At 36.8% G+C, this 24,695-nt stretch overlaps 1 protein-coding gene across 1 annotated transcript in view; it reads left to right on the top strand.

Annotated features, from left to right (window-relative positions):
- Positions 1-24,695, top strand: part of LOC309805663 (zinc finger protein 474-like) — a 95,881-nt gene that overhangs the window by 2,699 nt on the left and 68,487 nt on the right. The window contains exons 2-3 of the mRNA XM_082623768.1: positions 337-423; positions 545-662. The gene's annotated coding sequence lies outside the window, so the exon portion shown is untranslated. The remainder of the gene's footprint in view (positions 1-336; positions 424-544; positions 663-24,695) is intronic.

The raw sequence follows: 24,695 nt of genomic DNA, 5'->3' as shown, positions 1-24,695 counted from the left end.
CATTTTGAGAAATTGTCTACAAAAATAAATTCTTCCCTCTGAATTTTTTCATATTCATATGGTCTTTTTCCTGTGTTCTCTATGGAAAAATGAGTATATCAGCCACCTGGGATATTACATAGTTGAGGACTGTCATCAAGAGGAATGTGTAATTGCAATTATCCTTAGCTCCAAAGGAGTTTGCTATGGACACATAAAATAAATTGATTTGTACAAATGGTAGAGCCAAAGAGGAATCTTTAGAACCAGGTGTTGGCAGAATTATTTCATTCATTTGTCCTAAGTGCCCTCTCCTGGTCACTGTGAGTAACGTGCAAGAGCTTATTCTTTTTCTAGATCTGCTTTGCTATGAAACATGGTATGTGCGACTATACATGTACTCCATGCTGGGCTTCCTATATGAGGAAAGAAATCTGGAGAAAAGTGAGTCTCAACCTTACAAGAGTTAGAGTCTTATTTCCCTCCCTCACCCTAGTACCTTTGACCATCAAGATATATTTAATTAGCCTTGTATGGGAGGGTAATACTTTTGTTTGTTGCCCAGCGTGCTCTTCTCTTTTCCTCATGACTTCACCATCGATCCAAGGGAATCCTGTATATGACCTGTTTGTACATGACAAGAGTGATGTGTGGAACAGGAAGCCAGCCTAGAACTTGAGCAGGTGAGGAAATGAACATCCTCCTCTTCTCCCATGCTCACTCATACAACAGCATTTGTGTAAGCCATAGGAGCGACAGAACTCAGGAAAAGGGAGCATCCCAATGTGATTGAGTGTTAAACCTAAATATCTGTGAAATCACTGAATTTTACTTTAAGTTTTTGGTATCAGGCATAATGGTGGGTGGCCTCAGAATGAGAAATTATGTGAAATTTATTACTGAAAAATTTTACCTTCTATACTTGTTTAAACATTGTGATTGAACTAGGGATTCTTCTGCCTAATGACTTCAACAGAATAACACAATTTTTGATCAGAGAGATTAGCATATCAGAGTTGGGAGTGACTGCATATGTCGCCTAACCTAGTTTCTAGTCTAAGATATAATCAGACTTTCGATCTCTTCTGATAGAAGAGGTAAGTGTATTTCCCCACACAAAGAATAGGCTTGCTTTCTGTTTGTTAAAAAAGCAGTAGATTCCTCAAGGTCAGTGTACTTTAGCTGTGATGCAAACCCACTGTGTGCATCAAATCCAAATAGATCTGAGCATATTGGTTCATGTTGATGGGACTTGGGGACAGGAGAACCCGTGTAAATATGCAGATACTCATACTCCTTGCTGTGCCATGAGTAATGGAGTTCTGTGTTCCTAATCAAAGACTTGTGTCTTCAGCCAGCACCCATGAAACAGTAACAGGCTAATTTCTTACTCTGTAAGTAGAGCAAAATCAAATCCCAGACCTGACAATAGCCTTCCACCCAGCTGAAAATATTTTTTCACTGTAGCATTCTATAATTAATATTTTTACCTTCTTTATATGTTAGAAATGAGAGCAATTCCAAAAGCTAATTCATTTATCTTATTCATCTATCCCACTGTGATAATAAACTATTTATAGAAATCAAATTTTAAAACAATCAATATGTTATTGGCAGAAAAGCAGACACATAACTCAATGGAACAGAACAGAGAGCCCAGAAATAAACCTACAAACTTAAGATGAATTTATCTACAACAAAGGAGGTAAGAATATACAATGGCAAAAACACAGTCTTTTCAATAAGTGCTGCTGGGAAAACTAGACAGCTACATGTAAAAGAATGAAATTAGAACATTTTCTCACACCATATACAAAAATAAATTCAAAATGGATTAAAGATACAAATGTAAGGCCAGAAACCATAAAACTCCTAGAAGAGAAAATAGTCAGAACACTCTTTGACATAAATCGTAGCAATATTTTTTTGAATCAGTCTCCTAAGGAAAAAGAAACAAAAGCAAAAATAAATAAATGGGACCTAATTAAACTTAAAATCTTTTGCACAGCATAGGAAGTCATTGACAAAATAAACAGACAACCTACTGAATGGGAGAAAATATTTGCCAATGATATGACTGGTAACAGGTTAATATCCAAAATATATAAACAATTTATACAACTCGATATCAAAAAATGAATAGCTCAATTAAAAATGGGCAGAAAACCTGAATAGACATTTTTCCAAAGAAAATATAAGATGACTAACAGGCACATGAAAAGATGCTCAACACCACTAATCATCAGAGAAATGAAGATCAAAACCACAGTGAGATATCACCTCACATCTGTCAGAATGGCCATCATCAAAAAGGCTAAAAATGACTTAAGTGTTGGCAAGGATGTGGAGGAAAGGGAACCCTGATGCACTGTTGTTGGGAATGTAAATTGGTGCAGCCACTATGGTCAACAATATAGAGGTTCCTCAAGAAACTAAAAATAGAACTACCATATGATTCGGTAATTTCATTTCTTGGTATATATCCAAAGAAAGTGAAAACACTAATTCAAGAAGATACATGTACCCTAATGTTCATAGCAGCCTTATTTACAGTTGTCAAGATATGGAAGCAACCTAAGTGTATATCAACAGATGAATGGATAAAGACCTGAGATATATGAGATATATATATATATATATACACAAACACACACATACATACACAATGGAATATTACTCAGCCATAAAAAGAATGAAATTCTGCCATTTGCAACAATTTAGATGGACCTGTTATACTTAGTGAAATAAGTCAGACAAAGAAAGACAAATACTGTATGTTATTTATATGTGGAATCTGAAAAAAATTAATATAACAAAACAGAAACATACTTAAAGGTATAAGTAACAAACTAATGGGTACCAGTGGGGAGAGGAAAGGGTAGAGGGGCAAAATAGGGGTAGGGAATTAAGAGATACAAACTACTATGTATAAAATAAATAAGCAACAAGGATGTATTGTACAGCACAGGGAAATATAGCCATTATTTTGTAATAATTTTAAATAGAGTATAATCTATAAATATACTGTATCACTATGTTGTATACTTGAAACTAATATAATACTATAAATCAACTATACTTCAATATGAAAGATAAAATAAAATTTAAAAAATCAGAATGTAAAAATATGTTACTCGTATAAATAGTATATTTCTTATTAGAAAGCAAAACTTTAGCAAAATTTTAATGAGGCATACTGTACACCTGGCTCCCCTAAACAGGAAAATAGCTAAAATCCAGCACCGATTTGATAATTCTCTGTTTCCCTCACCAAAATTTTGAAGGGAGGGAATATACATATTCAGTCACCACAGATAACCCTAGAGCCTACCACACTGTTCCTGGTACATAAAAGGTGTTCAATTAACAGTCTTAAATGAATAAATAACAATACTCTAAATTTTGTTAACTCTATGATGATGAGCCCAAGGTAATGTCTCTAATTACCATAAAAATGACCATGATGAGTAAGTTACAAACGATGGCTGGAATGGTTATGGTAAAGGGCTCATTACTTTAAGATTGATTTTATATTAATTGGATACATATTTTTCCAATGATCTTTCTTTTTTTATTTTATAATTATTAATTTTTATTAAATAACATTGCATAAAATGACAAGACTTCATCTAAAATATATTCTTAACAGGGATGACATCACACCTAAAGGGGCAAAAATTGATTATTGAGGGCCAAAAAAAATCTTCTTGTTTTTATGTCTAAAGCATAGATAATACATATGTTATATAAACAGATATTCGGTGTATCTATAGTATTAAAATTTCATGGGGAGAGTGATTAGGAAAAAAATTGTCTAAAAAGGGTCCTTGGGTCCATGATTTTCTGATTCCTCATTCATATAGAATATGAGCTCCTGCTGTGCTAATTAAACTATTAAAAGATAAAAATTTTGGCTCTGGAGCTCATTCATTCCTCTTGAAATGCTCAGGGCAACCAGAAGTCCCAGATTTTCTGCCTAAGATGATATTGGCTCTTGTTGCCTAACCATGTATCATGTATCAAATTTTCTTCTGTCTCACATTGAGAATCTGTCTTCAAACCAAATGGTATTAACATGTCAGAGAACTAAAGGAGAGATGAAAAAGATTTACCTATGTATTATCCCTTCTCAAGTTTTCTCTTCTATTCCCACTCCTACCCCTGAAATATAATCTTTGACATGAAGGATAAAAAGATGATTTTCCCAATGTACTTTAGCTACCACCCTCATCCCCACCCCATCTCCCCACCATCACCCCTCCACCTCACACACAAAAAGACTTTCAGGGCAGGCCCCATCTAAAGTCGTGCAGTAGACAATATTTTTTTTTTATTAGTTTCTGCTTTATAACAAAGTGAATCAGTCATACATATACATCTGTTCCCACATCCCTTCCCTCCTGCGTCTCCCTCCCTCCCACCCTCCCCATCCCACCCCTCCAGGCGGTCACAAAGCACCGAGCTGATCTCCCTGTGCTATGCGGCTGCTTCCCACTATCTACCTACCTTACGTTTGGTAGTGTATATATGTCCATGCCTCTCTTTCGCTTTGTCACAGCTTACCCTTCCCCCTCCCCATATCCTCAAGTCCATTCTCAAGTAGGTCTGTGTCTTTATTCCTGTTTTACCCCTAGGTTCTTCATGACATTTTTTTTCTTAAATTCCATATATATGTGTTAATATACGGTATTTGTCTTTCTCTTTCTGACTTACTTCACTCTGTATGACAGACTCTAGGTCTATCCACCTCATTACAAATAGCTCAGTTTCGTTTCTTTTTATGGCTGAGTAATATTCCATTGTATATATGTGCCACATCTTCTTTATCCATTCATCCGATGATGGACACTTAGGTTGTTTCCATCTCCAGGCTATTGTGAATAGAGCTGCAATGAACATTTTGGTACATGTCTCTTTTTGAATTATGGTTTTCTCAGGGTATATGCCTAGTAGTGGGATTGCTGGGTCATATGGTAGTTCTATTTTTAGTTTTTTAAGGAACCTCCATACTGTTCTCCATAGTGGCTGTACCAATTCACATTCCCACCAGCAGTGCAAGAGTGCTCCCTTTTCTCCACACCCTCTCCAGCATTTATTGTTTCTAGATTTCTTGATGATGGCCATTCTTACTGGTGTGAGATGATATCTCATTGTAGTTTTGATTTGCATTTCTCTAATGATTAATGATGTTGAGCATTCTTTCATGTGTTTGTTGGCAGTCTGTATATCCAATGATCTTTCTTTTCCATTTTAAAAAGTGAATTAGAAACATAAGTATAATAATGCCTAAAGTAATAAACAAAATGGAAGAGAAAAAAGCTTTCTATTATGGAAAATTTCAAACATATATAAAAGTAGAGAGAATACTATAATGAGCCTCCAGGTACCCAGCAACCGGTTTCAACAATTATCAAACATGGCCAATCTCATTTCATCTATAACCCTATTCCTCCACTCCTCCACTTTGAAACAAATCATGAGAGCATGAGAGTTTATCTATAAATACTTGAAAACAAACATATTTTTAAGTGAAAAGAATAAAAATTTCCATAAATAATAGAAGACTGTCATGAACTTAATATTTCTAGTCAACTGAAACATGACCAGAAGTGGTGTTTCACACTTTTTAGTACTTTTTAGTACTTTTATTTCATTGGTATGGTCAGCTCTAATATCTGCTCAAGCAGAGAGATATATTAAAGCTCTCCTTTTTTTTTTTTTTTTTTGGCCACACCGCATGGCTTGAGAGATCTTAGTTCCCCAACCAGGGATTGAACCCAGGCCCTGGCAGTGAAAGTGCCTGAATCCCAACTACTAGACAACCAGGGAGTTCCCTAATTTTTATTACTGAATTTAGAATGTATTGATTTAACTAGATCAATATTAATGGAAACAAAATAAAACCATTTCAATCCTAAATAAAGTTTTCCATTAGAAAAAATAATATTTTCCAGTTACCACCATTTTCGGGATAGAATTGTTAATACTTGACTTCTATGATAAGAAGTCTAAAAATAATTATTTTTCTCTATTAAAATGGCCATATTGGGCTTCCCTGGTGGCGCAGTGGTTGAGAGTCCGCCTGCCGATGCAGGGGACACGGGTTCATGCCCCGGTCCAGGAAGATCCCACATGCTGCAGAGAGGCTGGGCCCGTGAGCCATGGCTGCTGAGCCTGCGCATCCGGAGCCTGTGCTCCGCAACGGGAGAGGCCACAACAGTGAGAGGTCCACGTACCACAAAAAAAAAAAAAAAAATGGCCATATTGATTTTTTTCAAAACTCCTGATATTATAATTTGGCAATAGAAACATTTTTTTCAACATCTTTATTGGAGTATAATTGCTTTACAATGTGTTAGTTGCTGCTGTATAACAAAGTGAATCAGCTATATGTATACATATATCCCCATATCTCCTCCCTCTTGCGTCTCCCTCCCACCCTCCCTATCCCACCCCTCTAGGTGGTCACAAAGCACCAACCTGATCTCCCTGTGCTATGTGGCTGCTTCCCACTAGCTATCTATTTTACATTTGGTAGTGTATATATGTCCATTCCACTCTCTCACTTCGTCCCAGCTTACCCTTCCCCCTCCCCATGTCCTCAAGTCCATTCTCTACGTCTGCATCTTTATTCCTGCCCTGCCCCTAGGTTCTTCAGAACCTTTTTTTTTTTTTTTTTGCTTTAGATTCCATATATATGTGCTAGCATATGGTATTTGTTTTTGTCTTTCTGACTTACTTCACTCTGTATGACAGTCTCTAGGTCCATCCATCTCACTACAAATCACTCAATTTTGTTTCTTTTTATGGCTGAGTAATATTCCATTGTATATATGTGCCACATCTTCTTTATCCGTTCATCTGTGAATGGACACTTAGGTTGCTTCCATCTCCGGGCTATTGTGAATAGAGCTGCTATGAACATTTTGGTATATGTCTCTTTGAATTATGGTTTTTCTCAGGGTATATGCCCAGTAGTGGGATTTCTAGGTCGTATAGTAGTTCTAATTTTAGTTTTTTAAGGAACCTCCATACTATTCTCCATAGTGGCTGTATCAATTTGCATTCCCACCAACAGTGCAAGAGGGTTCCCTTTTCTCCACACCCTCTCCAGCATTTATTGTTTGTAGATATTTGATGATAGCCATTCTGACTGGTGTGAGGTAATACCTCATTGTAGTTTTGATTTGCATTTCTCTAATGATTAGTGTTGTTGAGCATCCTTTCATGTGTTTGTTGGCAATCTGTATATCTTCATTGGAGAAATGTCTATTTAGGTCTTCTGCCCATTTGTGGATTTGTTTGTTTGTTTTTTTGATATTGAGCTGCATGAGCTGCTTGTAAATTTTGGAGATCAATCCTTTGTCAGTTGCTTCATTTGTAAATATTTTCGCCCATTCTGAGGGTTGTCTTTTCATCTTGTTTCCTTTGCTGTGCAAAAGCTTTTAAGTTTCATTAGGTCCCATTTGCTTATTTTTGTTTTTATTTCCATTTCTTTAGGAGCTGGGTCAAAAAAGATCTTGCTGTGATTTATGTTACAGAGTGTTCTGCCTATGTTTTCCTCTAAGAGTTTTATAGTGTCTGGCCTTGCATTTAGATCTCTAATCCATTTTGAGTTTATTTTTGTGTATGGTGTTAGGGAGTGTTCTAATTTCATTATTTTACATGAAGCTGTCCAGTTGGCAGTAGAAACATTTTTTGAGAGTTATGTTAGTGAGCCTATGTATCAATATTTTTGTGTTTGCATATACACACAGTGAAAATGCCTTAGAGTTATGAGAAAATTCTGTAGTTTGTTGGCTTATATTCAGTAAACACACACAGGTTTAGCTGTACTTTCTCAAATAATAAAATAACAATACTTGTAGGTAAATAGCTGCTGTTCTAAACCTCCTGACTGTGTTTCTGCTGCATAGGCCACCTGGATCTCCCCATGATCCAGCATCTAAAAGGTTAAAATTTATCCCAGCAGAGAACATGGATGACACTGTCCTAGCAATAAGCAGCCCTCAATCTGATTGATAGGTACCCCTGCCTTACTGATTGTTAAACAATTTGAAAAACTGATCAAGTTTAGAAGATGGTATAGTACTGATCCACGTAGAAGATGAAAGGTGGGATAAACAGTGACAGGAAAATAAGGAATAGTCCCAGAAAAACAAGCTGGAGATAAGTAAAAAACTTGGCTAAAAGTTCCCTATGTACATAAAAGAAACAGAACTTAGTATTTCAAAGCTAGACTAAGGCTAAATAGAACATAAAGACAACAATAAAAAAAAATCACAGTAGGATTGTATATACTGTGCCTGAACTGAACACTATAAAGCAAGTAAATGAAAACAGAGTTGACTTTGTTGATAAAGGATGCTGCTGGTGGGCACCATAAAAAAAAAAATTCTCCTGTAATACAATGAATTTGCTGTGAATGATTTTGTAAGAAGCTCTGTTAACTTATGACTATTTGATCAACTTGCCATACTAGCCAATCTTTTCCACTCCTCTCCATAAAGCACAGATTGGTGCCCACAGTTAGCCAAAGGTGGACAGTTGGCTGAGCTCCTACCAGTTGAGGTATGTTTACCCATATAAGAGTCAGTTCATAGAGCTAATAAGTGAGTTTAACAAGGCTGTAGGATATTGAATCAATATACAAAAATCAACTGTATTTTTATGCTAGCAACAATCAGTCAGCAACTGAAAGTAAAAAACAATATCATTTCCAACATCCTTAGATAATATGAGATACTTAGAGGTAAATCTGACAACATATATACAAGTCCCATTCACTGGAAACTATACAAGAGTATTGAGTGAAATTAAAGAAGACCTAAAGTAATGGACAGACATTGCTTGTTCATTGTTCAGAAGATGTTAAGATATTGTTAAGATGTTAATTCTCCCCAATTGATCTATATGTTCAGCTCAATCTGAAAAAAAAAAAAATCCCAGAAGGCTGTTTTGTAGAAATTGACAATCTAATTCTAAAATTCATATGGAAATGAAAAAAGACTTAATATAGCCACAACAATTTTGAAAAAATAGAACAAGTCAGGAGACCAAACACTACCTGATTTGAAGATTTATAAAGCTACAGAAAGCAAGGCAATGTGGTATTGCTTTTAAGGTAGGCAAATTTTTCAATGTAACAGAGTACAGAGTCCAGAAACAGACCCACAAGTGTATGGTCAATTGATTTTCAATAATATGCAAAGGTAATTGCGTGAAGATAGGATGTCTTTTCCACAGATGGTGTTGGAACAAATAGCTATTCATATGCAAACAAATAAATTTCAACCCATATCTCACATCACATACAAAAATGAACTCAAATGTAGAATCTAAAACTATAAAATTTCCAGAAGAAAACACAGGAGAATTTTTTTTTTATCTTGGTTTAGGCAGAGATCATAAATACAACACCAAAAGCAGGAACCCCCACACAAAAAAATGATAAATTGGACTCCATCAAAATTAAAACTTCTGAGAATTAAGACAAGTCAGAGATGGGGAAAACTATTTGTAAATCATATATCTGATAAAGAGCTTCTATGCAAATTATGTAACGAACTCTCAAAATTCAAAAATGGGTAAACAAAAATTTTAAGTGGGAAAAATATTTTAACAGACTCTTACTAAAAAGACCTATGAATAGCAAATGAGCATCTGAACAGATGTCAAAAATCCTTAGTCATTAGGAAATGCAAGCAACACCACAAATACGAGATACAACTATACAGCTATTAGAGTGGCTGGAATTAAAGGACTAATATCATGTGTTGGCAAGGATGTGGAGGATCTTTAACACTCATATATTGCTGTTGGCAATATAAAATGATACAACTGCTTTAGAAAGCAAGTTGGCAGTCTCTTAAGAAGTTAAATATGTACCTATCACGATCCAGCCTTTATACTTCTAGGCATTTACTCAAGAGAAATGACAGTGTATGTCCATACAAAGACTTATAGACAAACATTCATAGCAGCTTTATTTGTGATAGTAAAAAACTGGAAACGACCCAAATATCTATGAAATGTGAATAGATTAACAAAATTTGGTGTATCCATACAATGGAATACTACTCAGCAATAAAAAGAACTGAGCTATTTATGAACACACAACATGGGTGAATCTCAAAATCATTATGTTGAGTGAAAGAAGCTAAATGCAAGAACATATGTTCTATATGATTCCATTTATATAAAATTCCAGAAAATGAAGACTAATCTATAGTGTAAGAAGGTTAGCACTGGTTGTCTGGGGATAGTAGATTCAGGTTGAATGGGGGGCAGGAGGGAGGGATACAAAAGGGACAAGGAAACTTTTAGAAGTGATAACGTGTTCACTAATTTGATTATGGCATTGATTTTCATGTGTGTGTGTATATGTATATATATATATATATATATATATATATATATATGTTTGATGCACCGTTATGATTTTAAAAATCAACAAAAATGTGTTAAGGCCTATTAGGTACAACCTATCATACTAATAATTATTCAGCAAACAAATAAATATAAAAAGCTATCTTTGCCATTAAAGAGTGTGAAGGGTAGCTAGAAGAAAGTTTTAAATGAGAGAAATTAAATAGAATAAAAATTTTAAATAACTTTTATTACAAATGGAAGCGGTACCTCTCACAAGGCAGTACATGGTTAAGTGTCCAATGAACCTTCCAGACAATGGTTGCCATGGGAAATCAGAGGTTCATCAAAATCTGGGCTACTTGGGGAAGATTTTCTTCAAAGAAGTACGACTGAAGTTTGGTCTTGGAGGGTTGTATAACATGCACCAAATGTTTGGCTAGACCTAAGAAACACACAATTGCTTTTAATAAATTGTTGGGCTGATGTTCTCTGTTCAGAGAGTCAATATGTTCAGGAATGCACTCTGCCAGTAAAAAGTCAGTCCCTTTAGATTATGATGCTGACAACCCTGCCAGCAGGTCACCCTTCTCCCAGGCCAAATGCACAGTGTGACTGAAGTCTTAAGAGGTCGGTCAGAAATAGCCCACTTGTCGGACCTGGGATGTGTTTGTGGAACTGTGTGTTGAAGCACCTGTACCCACCCATGTCTGGATGTAGTTATTAGTCCTTCATTTTCCCAAGTGGTAAACTTGTTCACAGATGTTACTGGAGGGAAAGAAAATGTTTAGTGTTTACGCAGCAAATCTGTTCTGAAGAAATCATTCTGCTCAACTGAGGAAATGCCACAGTTATTTTGGTATTCCTTTAATTTTGGAAGTCTGCATTATTTGCAGGGCTGACCAAAAGACTTTTTTAAAAAGCCACAAATAAACATCAAATTCCTGTTTAATATGGTGATGTTACTGGTTTTTGAAAAACAAAAAAAACAGTCAGTCACTCTTGCACCCAACCCCAAAAGCTAGTGGACTTTCTGGTATTGATAACCCAGAAACCTCATGACATAAACCTTATTTTATTTCTGAGTTGGAACATCTACCTCAAAAAGTAGGCTCTGCAGGAAGGCCCTTTCTATTCTTAACGTTTCTGAAACTTGTAGCAAAGAGCAGACAGAGATAAAATAAAGCTAAGAGGAAAGTTTCCAAAATTGATCTCTCATCAACAGACAAGGAATTCCCACCTCAAAAAAAATTATCTTTATATCTTTTTAACTTAAGCCTTTTCTCAGCTGAATAAATGGAGAAAAGTGCATTTGGGTTCTTTATTTTATCCTTCTTATTGCCTAAGAAAATGTTTATTGTCTCTCAGGAAATAAAGACAAAGGAACGATAATTTATAATTTTTTTCCCACATGTGTAATAACCTGTGTCATTTGGCAAACTGAAGTAATTCTAGGATCAGTTGGGATTGCCTATTCTTTGATTAGTTTAAATAAAACTTGATGTAAGCCCCTCTCTGAAGGTTCTCACGTGGGGGTAGTTGAAGTAAGGGGAGGAGGGGGAATGTCTTCATTTTTTCCTGGCTTTCATCTTTCATCTTAAGCTCCTGCTTCTATTGAATTTCTAATCTCCACCTTTCCTTTCACCTACAGTCTATGACACTGACTCATACTCCCCTAAATAATACTGCTGTGTGGGGGGGAGAATTTTCTGAAGATTTGGAACCAAGGGTATGGATAGGATGAGGTGGAGCACTTCACACTGCATATTAGCTGTGTTTGTAAAAATACTCCAGACATTTCTATAACCAACAGGCCCCCTTTTCTAATAAGGACCTTGCCTCTCCCACACTGCAGCTTTCATCCCCACGCTTCACATCTCCTTGTCACTTCTTTAGAGTTTTACTGGTCCCTCAAATCTAAGATTCCTATAGAGTAGTTCCTCTCTCAAACTTTCCCTAGATCAGAACTCTCCAACTGTGGTGATGGAAATGTTCTATAATCTGCTCAATACAATATGGTAGCCACGTGTGCCTACTGAGCACTAGAAATGCATTAAATGTCACATTTAATTTTAATTAATTTACATGTACATTCAATAGCTAATGTGGCTATTATAATGATTGTTATATTGGATACCACAGCTCCCAACCATCCAACATTGACCAAGAGGCCATTCTTTCCGAACTGGACAGGCTTATTAAAGTGTGTTTCTGAACACAGATATTTAAAAACAGGAGCAGTTATAAACCAGGAATATAAAAAACAGGAGTTTTTTTTTTTCTTTCCACTTGCTAAGTATCTAATATGGTCTGTGTCCATGTGCATGAAACCTAGCCATAAAAATACTGAAAAGGGGAAAAAACCCTCAATTTAAACCTTTAGTATTCTATTGCCCCAGCCATTCTCTCTCAAATACATCCTTTTAAACATGCTTATATATTCATTTAATGCTAGTGTCCAAATGTAAATTAGTAAATCATGATTCTGTGTTGAAGTTCCTGACAAATAACTTCTTAGAGTAGCCAAACAATTAAATATATCTAAGTCATGGTTTTAAGATGTGCAATTTGTGTTTCTAATTTTTAGGACACACTCCAGTTACATTTTTTTTTCTTTTGTCGGTTACATCTAAGGAAGTTTGGCATGCTAAACAATGGAATCATGTGCTTCAGTCTCAGCTTAATAGTCTTTCCTCTCAAAGAACTAAATATGCCTCTGTTAACATTGTGCATCAAATTGTTATTTCTTCTGGTATAAAGAATAAGCTCTGGAGCACTACAATTCTTTTGAAGGAAATATTACTTATCCCAAGAGTGTAGATTTTATTTTACAATATATATTTGCCTTCTACATTTCTTCCTTTAAAATGTTTATTGCAAATGTTAATTTTAAACAGATGGGTTTTGTTTTGTGATGGAGAGGATCGAGTGTGCATTTAATAGATGCTGTGAACACTTCTCTTCGCAAGTCCATTTACTTTTGGGCCAAGTCCTGACATGATTATTTCCTTGCTGAAACACTCCCTTGTTTAGCTATTTGCTTGTTCTACCTTTCCATTTCTTCTACATTTCCTCCCTGCTTGGTAAGCAAGGCAGCTGCCTTCATTCTGTTGGGCAAAAAGAGCTCTGCCAAAGAAACATTTGTTATCAAACTAGTAATTTATTTCCTTTTAATTTGTCACACTAAGTAAAATCTCTACTTTTATCCAGTCAATATTAGTTTCCATTATTAGCATCTTGTTTTTTAAACGTTGAATCATATTGATTAGTTAAACTCTTATTTTGTCACCCATAATGTATATTAATTTGCTTTTAAAGTCACGAACATCTTTATTACATACTTTAGTTATAAAAGTAACATAGTCACATGAATTAAAATATGAACTGAAGGAAAATATAATGTATTTTCCCACAATCCACCACTTTAATGCAATCACTAATTTATTTATTTTCCCATGCATGTTTTCACATAGCTATAATAATGATGTCCATACAATTTAGTGTCTTATTTTGTAATTATTTAACATTTTATCATAAGGCTTTTCCATGTTATGACATAGTCTCTTCAACCCTCTTTTTTATAATCATCATTTCAGTGACTATATATTATTCTATTCAGGGGCACACTATAATTTATTTAAATAATCCCCTATTGGTGACCATATGAAATACATCTGGTATTTAAGTTTGATAAATGAGACTCTTAAGAGCATCTTTGTGCTTATAGCTTTTTACATATTTTGTTTAAGTTAATGGGTGTTTATTTATCTATAGACTATCTATTAATTTGTCTAGATCTAAATCTAATAGAGTATATCTGTGTAAATCTATTTATTATTGATTTACTATGATAGTTAAAATTTGAAACCCTAACATCAGGCAAGGGTACAGCCAATTAGTATATTAGGAAGAGATAATTTTTTACAATTTAAATATATTAATTAATTTACTCAAAATACCCTTTTTGAGCAGTATGTCAAGTACTATTCCTGACATATTAGGAAGGCAACAATGACCAAGGGAGACACCATCTCTGTCCAGATAAAGCTTTCTTTATTATGAGTGGTGCAGAGTAGTCTACAGAAGAGACAATACTTTGATGGAGGACATAGATATCCTATAAAAACACATAGATGGGGGTCAACCTTCTAATTACAGAACCTTCTAGGGCTTCCTAGAAGAAGTAACTTTTAACTAAAGCGTAAAGAATAAAGAACTAGTCAGCAAAGATGTCGGGTGGGATAGGGAAAGAGGGTAATGCACTTCAGGCACCACTAATGGCATGTGAAAGCCCACAAAGCAAGGGAATGTGTGTGGTGAAAAAAAAAAACAAAAAGCAGTGTGCTTGCAGAGGAGATCGTGTGTAGGAATATTTGAAGGTTTCTTTTGCATTTTGCTTAACATTCATCAACAATCAGATTTAAACCTTGACGTATCTGTTGAGCAGATAATCCAAGCTTCCTTTCCAACGAAAGTCATCCTATCCTAATACCAAGCAAAGTATTAGAGGGCCAGTTAAACTGCACCCTTGCCAGCATCAGATGGTGTCATTTAAGTTCTTTTAATAGCAGGAGAATGAAAAAGATATTATTTATGTTTTAAGTATCATTTCAAGATCTATAGAGTGAGTTGAGGGAAACCCTCAAGGGAAGCTGTATTCAACAAGGTATCCCATAATTCTTTTCCTGAACACTGAAATTTGTATTGTTTCTCTCTCCTTTGGCTTCAAGTATTGAAAGCCCATGTTAATTTGTAAATTTGTTAGTGGAAAGGATCATGTATTCTATTCCTTTTGGCCATGAACACTTTATAATAAATTATCTTTTCATATTGATTAACAAAGAGCTGTATCCTTAAAGAATGTGTCGCAGTAGAATTAAATTTTGATTGTGAATATTTCAATAAAAACAGTTCCTAATAAGCGTTTCTCTTTAGAAAAATGAAAACTTAAGTGTGGATCGTAGACTTGCAGAAGACTTGGAAAGCAGGAGTAGAGAGTGTAAAGAAGGTATTAGCCCCAAACAATAATGAAATGGCTCCATATCATACCCTATTCACAAATTTTCCTCGTCTGAGCCCTGTCCACAATAGCCATTCAAGGGGAAACTGGAAAATACTTTTGAAATGTAACTTCTTATAAACATCAGATGTGAGACCTTTTTTGTTACATGGCCAATTTTTCAATGTAATATAGACCAGAAGAATCATGGTTTCCTTTATACTCTTTGGCTATTAGGTCATACATTAGTAGGTACAACCTTTATCTTGGGGAGTCATGAAGAGTTGAGCTAGGTGAGGAGGATAGTAATTAATGCAGTTGTTACCCCCAAAATTAGGTGGAGTAATTTAATTTTGATTTGGTTATAAAAATCATCATAACTAATATTTCCAGTCCTATCATATGACACTTGATAGTCACTGTTTAAGTAATTAAACAGTAATTCACTGTTTAAGTACTGTGGCAGTCATTTTACTGTTAACTTCTGATTCTCCTCCTTCTGGGCATATGGTAGTTATCTTCATTCCCTGCCCTCCTTAAGGCTGTACTTGCTTTGGCCAATGGAATGAGAAGAAAAGTGATGTGTGCCTTTTTCAGATGGGAGCAATAGCTGGTGGAAGATGGAATCAAACAGGCTTGATTTGAACCATATCCATACAATAGCCATTGGGAAATGTGGAATTGTGAGAACTATTGAATGAAGAATGAACTTCTATAATCATAATAAGAAGAAAATGGACAATTACAAATCAGTCTTTTTCTAGCCACATGTCACCTGTTTTGTGGAAAAGCTAGTAACCCTCAAATTCTTCTAAAGTAGTCCTGAAAGTTCAAGGAAACTCTTCCTGTGCTTTGCAGCCAAATATTTTGGCTGCAGTGTGCCATCTGTGATCTTCTCTTTTGCTCCAAATCTCTATGGCAATGGCAATGAACGAAGTAGTCGCTCTTTTGACAATGCACAGCCGAGGTGTTTCTACCACAGTACAGCAATTGCTGAGCCAAGATGGCAGTGCCCTAAGCCAATGACAATGGCACCTAAACCAAAGCTCTGACTGTTGCATTTAATACAAATGCCCCCTTACATTGTCATGTAAGCTTCTAGCATCAATATAGCAATGCCATATATGCTCAAAAATCTTATTTGTATTAGTTTTTATTCATTTTTAAAATTACAATCCTCTTTGTCTCTGAGCTCAAATATGAGATCATGGTGACTAGACCACAGTTACAGACATAAATGGGGCTATGCTCAGAATCATCCTTACCCTCTGTCCTGGCAATGAGTACCCCAAAGAAACCAATGCATCTAAAAGATTCCCTCTCTTCAGATAATTTCTCTTCTGGGAGTCTCCATAGGCCCTTTTGCACATAATGATTTAATAGATGCAGTCTATCCATGCTCCACACTTGTCTTAGGGTGATCATTGGTTAGCCCCAAGTTGTGTACTCACCTACAAATACTTTTCAAGCTTGCTGAGTTTCTTTGATCATATTAACAAGAATGTTGCGGATATAAGAAGATACTGAACTAGAATTGAATTAGAGTGAAATGGAGAAAAAGAAAATAATTACAGTACCTGGACACTTTCCATTCTCCTTTGCTGTTCTCAGTTTGTTGGTTTCCATCCGTCTTGATGCAAGATAGCTGACACAGCCCCATACCTACCTCCTTCTTCAATCCTATTCAAAGCAGGAAGCCAAAGGAAAGGACAGGAAGCAGCTTTCTCTTTGCACACCTCTGTCCAAATCAAGGGGGAAAATCCTTGCCAGAAGCCCTCTGACATCTTGCTACTCAAATTGTGGTCCTCAGACGACAGCATGGTCCATCACCTAGGAACGTAAAATGCAGCATTTGAGACCCTATCCTGATTACTGACTCAGATTCTGAATTTTTAGCAAGATCCCAGGTAATTCTCATACACAATAAAGATTGAGAAGCACTGCCCTTATAAACTTTTTCTAATGTCTTTTTAGCTAGAACTTGGTGACATAGCTATCCCCAGGTGGAAGGGAGGATGGGAAAGTAATCTTCCTTTTTTTAGCCTCTTTAGTAGGAAAGAGGAAAGGGAAAATGAGGCAGGGAATGACTGTTGGTGGAAAAACTCCCAGGATCTGCCATAGTATTTCTCTGGAGAAAGGGTGGTGCAGAACGCCATGCTCCCTGCTGTTCAGTGTTACCCTCTGTGGCTCTCTGGGTTCATGTAACCTATGAAACCCGCCCAGAGAAGGAAGCACTGGCCTCATCAGTAGTATTTTTAACAGCAGGTTGAGACTTTACCTGTGTGGTTTTAGAATGGTTTCTTGTTTTTATAATCTTGAGGTTTAAGAGTGCTGTCTAACCCAGGGGAATTCAAAGGAAAAATATTAAAGCTAGTATAATTGAAAAGAAGGTGAAAATTGTAAAATAGCAGGTTTCTTTTCTGCTCTGGTTGGTATGCAACATTTTTTCACTGAAAGCTGCTAATAAAATTTATTTTCATGTACATTTTTTTTCCTTGCTATGCATTAGTTTTCTGGCCTTATTGAAAATTTGTTAAGAAAGTTGTTTATAAGTATGAAATAACTGGCTTAGAGGTTTTTAGTTTAATTTTTTAAATGAGAATTATGTTGTTTCAATGTTGAGGCATTAATAAGCTAAGCTGTCTTAAGGATTTTCATAAGGTAAAATTCTAACAAGTTTTCCAATCATACAAAGTAATAACACAAGGATAAAATGGCATATAGAAAAAAATAATAAAGGAAAAATGTGGGGGACCTCTCAATCATGGGACAAGGACCTTGTAAACTCCAATTTAAGCCAATTTTGGTTTGACTTCCTGGTGATTATGTGATGATTTATGTGTGGTAGTATAGCAATAACAGATGTCCTTTTTTGTCTCAAAATACCTCTACATATTTGTTTGAAGCCTCCTAAATCAGTGATCTTTCCCACTGGTTGTTTAAAGGACATTTTGAGAGTGGATATGGGGCTACATTCCTATCCTTCCCAACCAAATCTTTATTTTGTTTAATTCAAGGGAAAATGTATGTTCCCAATGAACCCATCTTGCTATTGCCTTAGCTGTTTGATATGATAGAATAAATTGGGTGTAACTCCAGAGAAACAGAAATTTTTGCAGAAAAAAAACAAAAACAAAAACAGAAGAATCTTCAATATAGAGATGGCTGTTTGATTTCGGAAATGCTGCAGACACACTCAAGAGCATGTCCTTAAATCCAAAGTACAAATGAGTCAGTGGTCGTGTACAGACGAGCAAAGAGTTGGAGGGCAGGTCAGTCCTTACAACACTTGGCATGTTTTAGGTGCACATAGTTCTCATCAAGTTGGCTGAGAGGCCTCTACAGAGATCTCTTGGGAGACTGTGGTGCCCACTAAAACAACTGTGACTTTCAATAAAAATTTATGCCATGGATGCCAAAACAAACTTGTGAAAATTGTTCACTTTCAGGCAACCTGGACAAAATCCTTAGGAGGGCTGAAGTCACCATTTAAAAGGCTCCCTATAAGAGCCAAGAGAAATGTACCTTTGATTTATTCAAATACAGGTTCTAGTAAATGGCAAATCCACAGTCAGCCAAATTTGCATTTCATACCTGGAGTCTGGATTTGGCTTAACCTAATCTGGCCAGTGAAAACAGTGAGACTCCTTGGTCCTTGCTCTCTGAGCTGCTAAATGGAGATTTCAGGAATGTGGTCAAACTAGATCTTAAATTTAAAGATTTGGTGGTTAATTGGAGGTTTGGGGGACGTCTTGTTTTCATTCCTTCAGATAGACCATATTCATTGAACCAAAAGGAAAATAATATTTTCAACAAAGCAAAAAAGCAAGTTCGATTATGAAACTCAAGGAAATATTTTTTTTCTTTATTTGAATTTCAGATTCTCATCAAATGTGAGTTGTATTCAGTCTGCTTAGTAGTAAATCAGAATGTCATCACTTGACGTTGGCAAAGTTACCTGGTAATGAGGATGAAAGGTGTATGGAACAATTTGTGTCTGAGTCACCAAGCTTTCCTTCAACAGGACAAATGTGTCATCTGTTTTGTCATGGCTGGTCTTGAGCAATAGAAGCTGTGGTGGCCATAGAGAGGAATGGGAAGGGCACCAACGTGCAGGTCAGAAGGTGATATGCACACATAAGTATACTTCTGTAAATGCATAGACTTCCTGGAAGAATGCACAACAAACTGGTAACAGAGGTTGCTGCTGCAGTAGGTCCTGAAGTGGGAACCTGGTGAGTCTAGGGTGGGAAAAAAAGTTATTCTTTGTGTATACCCTTTTTTCATTTTTAAACTTTTCTGCATGTTTATCTCTCTCTCTCTCTCTCTCTCTCTATATATATATATATATATATCCCATTCAAGAAAATGAATAATGATATCAAAAGAGTGAGAAAGAATACATATGAGTATATATATATATATATATATATATATATATATATATATATGTATGTATTTGACTCCACATTAAACCAGATGGATCATTTTCTCCCTCTAGACCTTAGAAACCTGTTTTCTAAAATGAAGTGGCCTAGAGTTTAGACTAGAGAAATAGCTAATATTTGTTAAATCAGGGACTCCACAATTATAGAAAATAAAAATTTTCATCTGAGTCTGATGTTGGAGAGATACAACATATATAGTTGATAATAACAATATGAACCAAAAGCCATATCTTACTAGCTATAAAGTTCAAAATTCTATTGAGCAGCTGCCCTGAGAAGGAACATTCGGGAAGTAAGAGGGGAAGAGACAAGTTGCTTCTTATTGGGTGGAAGCTGTGGTGGACAGGAGAGCGAGGTGGCTAGCGGCCCAAAGGACAATACGAAATAGGACACATTCATGGGCAGAATGGCTTAAGACCATGTTTGTCTAACTGGGGTCATCGCTTCACAAGAGCCTCTGCCCGTGTTTGCTTTATCTGGGAACAAACTTCGGTGTGGCTGCCTTTGACCAGCCCAGTTGACCTTGTCTTAGCAGTTTCCTGTAACTGGGCTCTGTCCTCATACCTCAGTGTATTCACTTGCCCACAATTCAGACATCTCCTAACTTTATTCTTGCCCACTCTAATTCCATTATAGCTTTCACTGGGGAAGACAGCTCAGTTCTCTGTCCTTGCACTTTCTCTAGCTGGCTTTTGAGTTGCAGAAGTGATTTCACCCTTAGTCACGTAAGACTGAATGTCTGCTGCCTAGTTTGGGGCAGATAGTGTGGAAAAGAGACTAAGTTTCAAAGCCCATCAGGCAGGGCCTACATTCACATTTCAAAGGTTTCCTCACTTGGCTGTAGAAATATGACTAAGCTGCTTAAAATCTCCATGCCTGCTGCTTCATTTGTAATGTAGTCCCTTAGTTATGTACCATGAGTCTGGAAAAAACTGTTAACACAAGCTATTCTGGAAAGACAGCATTCTCATTTGAACACTCGGAGAATCCAGAACACAAGCCTCAACCATGGCACTATCGACCCTTTGAACCAGATAATTCTTTGCTGTGGAGGGCTGTTGTTGTGTGTTGTACAATGTTTAGCAGCATCCCTAGCCTGTACCCACTAGATGCCAGTAGCACTTACCCAAACCCATAAGTGACAACCAAAAATAACTTTAGACATTGCCAAATGTAATGTCTCCGAAGGTGGAGGGGGAAATTGCCACCAGTTGAAAACTACTGATTCAGAGGATGATCTTCCTATCAAGTTTCATTTTGGTTCGTACAGAGTCAGACTAGGGTGGATATCTGGACAATATTGTCTTTTTTCTGATGTTCCTTACCTTGTGCCTTCAATCCAGCTTCATTAGGCAGCTCTCTAGGGCGACAGGAACATGGTTGCCTCAAGAGTTAAGGCTTTCAGAGTTTAGGGAGAGCTTCTACAAGGCAAACAAACTTGGCCTTGCTGATATTGACCAACTTTTAGGTAAAGCTTTCACATGTTATTACTGTAATCAAGTTTCTATCTCAGCAAAGCTCTGTAGGAAATCAGGGAGTGAGGAGACGCAGAAAATTCCATAAAAAGGGAGAACTCAGTAGCAAACTGCCTGCCTCAAGAACTGGCAAACTACAAGAGTAATCCCTCTCCTTTCTTTCTTTCTAGGTCTCAGAATACAGCACTCCCTGCCAACCAGCTGCCATCTCTCCCCACTCAGTCAGTCTGGTGATCAACAGCATCCACGTCAGGAACTGCAGGCTGTGACTTAGGTTTTGAAATCTTCTTGGATGGATATTTATATTTATCAGGTCTTGAAGTCAAGCCAAGGAATTTGTACTCTCAATAGGATGGTTAAGAGAGAAGAACATTTGTAATAGGTGGGAGGGTGACAGTGTTAGATGCTTCAGAGTCATTTTGGGTGATGGGAACTGAGAAATACTCCAGGATGAGTTGATCAGGATGGCACTCATGATGTTCTAAGATGATGCTTCAGTGAGAGAAGAGGATAGGAATCAGAAGATAGGCAAAGAGGATGTTTAAAATGAAGAGAGATATGAGGAGAATGGGGGCAGTGGCTTAGACTCTTCTTTATGAAGAAGAGGGTGGGTGCACACAGCATATACAGATTGTTTTTAAGACAGAGGACACCTGAGACTCTCTGATCGTTGAGGGGAAGAAGCCAGTAGAATAGAAGAGGTGCTAGAGAGGAGGGACCAACCAAGGAAGCAAAATACCAGAGAAGAAACATCCCTCCCCTTGAGACTTGTGAAAAGAAGTAGAATAAGAGGAAATTCCCTTATAATTTACTGTTTTCAATTAAAAAGTTGAAATGCCCTTCATAAAATGCACATGAAAAAGTAAAATATGAGACTGTTATCAGCCAGGAACACTCTAATTTAAACCAGCTTTAGAAATCTGTGGGTAATAAACTAGTGATTAAGTGTTTATTAAACTTTTATTGTTCACATGCCCTAAGCGTTTGGACTTCTGCCAATTCTCTGAAAAGAAAGACAAAATTATTTCAAAATGTTTACATTATATTAAATAGAAAACTTTGAGTATTAATCTGGACTTAACATCTTGTAACTTTTAGTCATCTTCAACCAAGCTGGTCACTAATATCTCTTATAATGAAAAAGGTGTGTGCCCAATTAAGTGGTTGAATATTGGCTAAGCACCTATGATTTACAAGTACTGTGCTCAGTCCTGGTTTAGTGGCTGTCAGAAAAAAGGTGGAGGAACAGGGTGGAGAGCTGTGCCAGGATGGCCTGGAAAGCCAGAACTGTGATGAGCTGTCCAGACGCACAGCAAATATTTAAAGCCTAGAATCTCCGGCCCTTGAAACAGGAGGTTTTATAGCACAGTATATACAAAATATTTTATTATCAGTGGAGTAGTGGATATAATACTGAAGAAACATCCTCTGTCCGTAGGAAGGGAGATCAAAAGAAAGAAATCCTTCTCTTTGCCTTGGCAATGTTTTCATTGTGCCAAAGATAAAGCAAGGGAGTCCTTTGACGAACTTTTTATTGGAGTCTGAGTTTAAATATGTGGCACATAAACAAATAACAATCTCCTCAGCTTAGACGCCTCATCAGTTTAAAATAGACCAATAATATCTTCTTGCCTGAAGATAGTTGGCTGGGCTGGATGCTATTTTTAAAGTCCACTTGAGCTCCAAGATTTCTATTTCTATGATAAAACCAGTCTGATGCATAGAAAATATAATGCATGTATTGTTCCTTTTCAAACAAATCCATTTTTCTCTTGAACACAGTTAGGGACAATTTACCGTGCTTTTTTGTTTTGGCAATTTAGGAAGGGTTTCCATGGTCTCTGTGGCCTCTTGCTCAGTTTTTCTGTGCATCAGCTTGACCATAAGATTATCTGAGGCCAACATTGTCACCTCTTTGGATGTATGTCTGCTGGGCATGCATTCTCCCTGGGGGCAGTAAAAATTGGTTTTGGGGGTGATGTTATCTTAGATAATACATTGGTTTGTAGGCCACCAAAGGGCCATGATACATAAACAGATATAAGGTATATCTGTGGTAATTAAATTTCATGGTGATGGTGTGGGGGAGAATTAGGAAAAAAAATGTAAAAATACTCGGAGGGGGAGCAATAATAAAATAAATGGAGAAACACTGCCCCGGGCAAAGAGTCCTGAGGGAGTGTAGGGGTATAGGATATTTTGGGTAAGACTTTAACCCATCAAATACAACAGTTTTTTTTTTTTAAGTTTTAGAAGCCTATATTTAAAGTATATCTTCTGCCTTTCTTTCTAATCTACTACAGGACACATTTTGCAATGTTTTAAATTTAGACATTTTCAAATTTACTTTCTGTAAAGACCTTTCTTGTGACAAAAGGCATATCTTGAAAAACGACTGTCTCTTTTGAGGTCAGACTGTTCTGTGTGACAGTCTGGAAGAGAGGTCTTGCAGGAGGCAGTAGAAGGAGAGTCATTGAGCACGCAAAAGACATACGTTTAAATCCCAGATTTGCTTTGGATGAGCCTTGCAATAAGGGGCAAGCCGAGTAAAGCCACGGAGCCCCTGTTTCCTCATTTGTAGAACAAGGCTGCTAATGCTTCCTGTTGCAGTGTTCTAAAGGATTTGAGACAACCGATGTCAGGTGGCTGGAGCTGGCTGTTAGGTGGTAAGGCAAGGGGTAGAAGAGGCCAATAACTGGGTAGAAGAGGACAAGATGCCCAGTGGACCTATTTTGGCAAATTCCACAAACATCCTATTTGAGTTCCTGCTGCTGTTAAAAAAACAAAAAAACCAAAAAACTTCCACCCAGAATGAGGCCCTGCACAGTTTAAATAAATTCAAAAGGACTATCAGTAACTTTCAGAGTAAGATTTGGGCTTTGCATCAATGAAGAGACATCAGGACAAGCAGAGATACCATCAAGGAGCAGCATTTCGCCTGCGCCATAAAATCACCGTGATTTAGTCCTTTAATGAAAAAAGGGGTTGTGCAGGCAAAACAGCTGTGGTTTTATGAGGGGAAAATAAGCCAGAATTCCTTGTGGTGGGGCTGTTGCCACAAGGGGTCAGATCTGGATTATTGGTGGAGGCTGGCATATCCTACAGTGACACAAACACGATTGGAAGTCAAATAGCTTGAAATAACTTGCTTGTTTTAGGGGAGAATAGCTCAAGCAATAACAAACCTGACTAGCTCTGTTTAAGTAAGGGCTTCAGTGTTTTTGATCTGAGGTTGAGTTGAGTGTCTGGAGTGGGAACAGAAGAAGGAATACCATTATCTTTAAGCTGCCCTGGTTGCTGGTTGCCCACTTAGCACATGTGAGCAGTTTAACTGTCACCATGAATAAGGGCTTTTTCCCCCCCAAGGTTATAAACAGAGATGCATAAATATTTTGGATCCATCAGCCTCCAAGTATTCTTCAGATG

This window comes from Mesoplodon mirus, assembly GCF_964341445.2.
Source record: "Mesoplodon mirus genome assembly, chromosome: 5".
Taxonomy (NCBI): Eukaryota; Metazoa; Chordata; class Mammalia; order Artiodactyla; family Ziphiidae; genus Mesoplodon; species Mesoplodon mirus.
The sequence above is the reverse complement of the archived record's forward strand: the minus strand, read 5'-3'. Positions and strand labels throughout refer to the sequence as shown.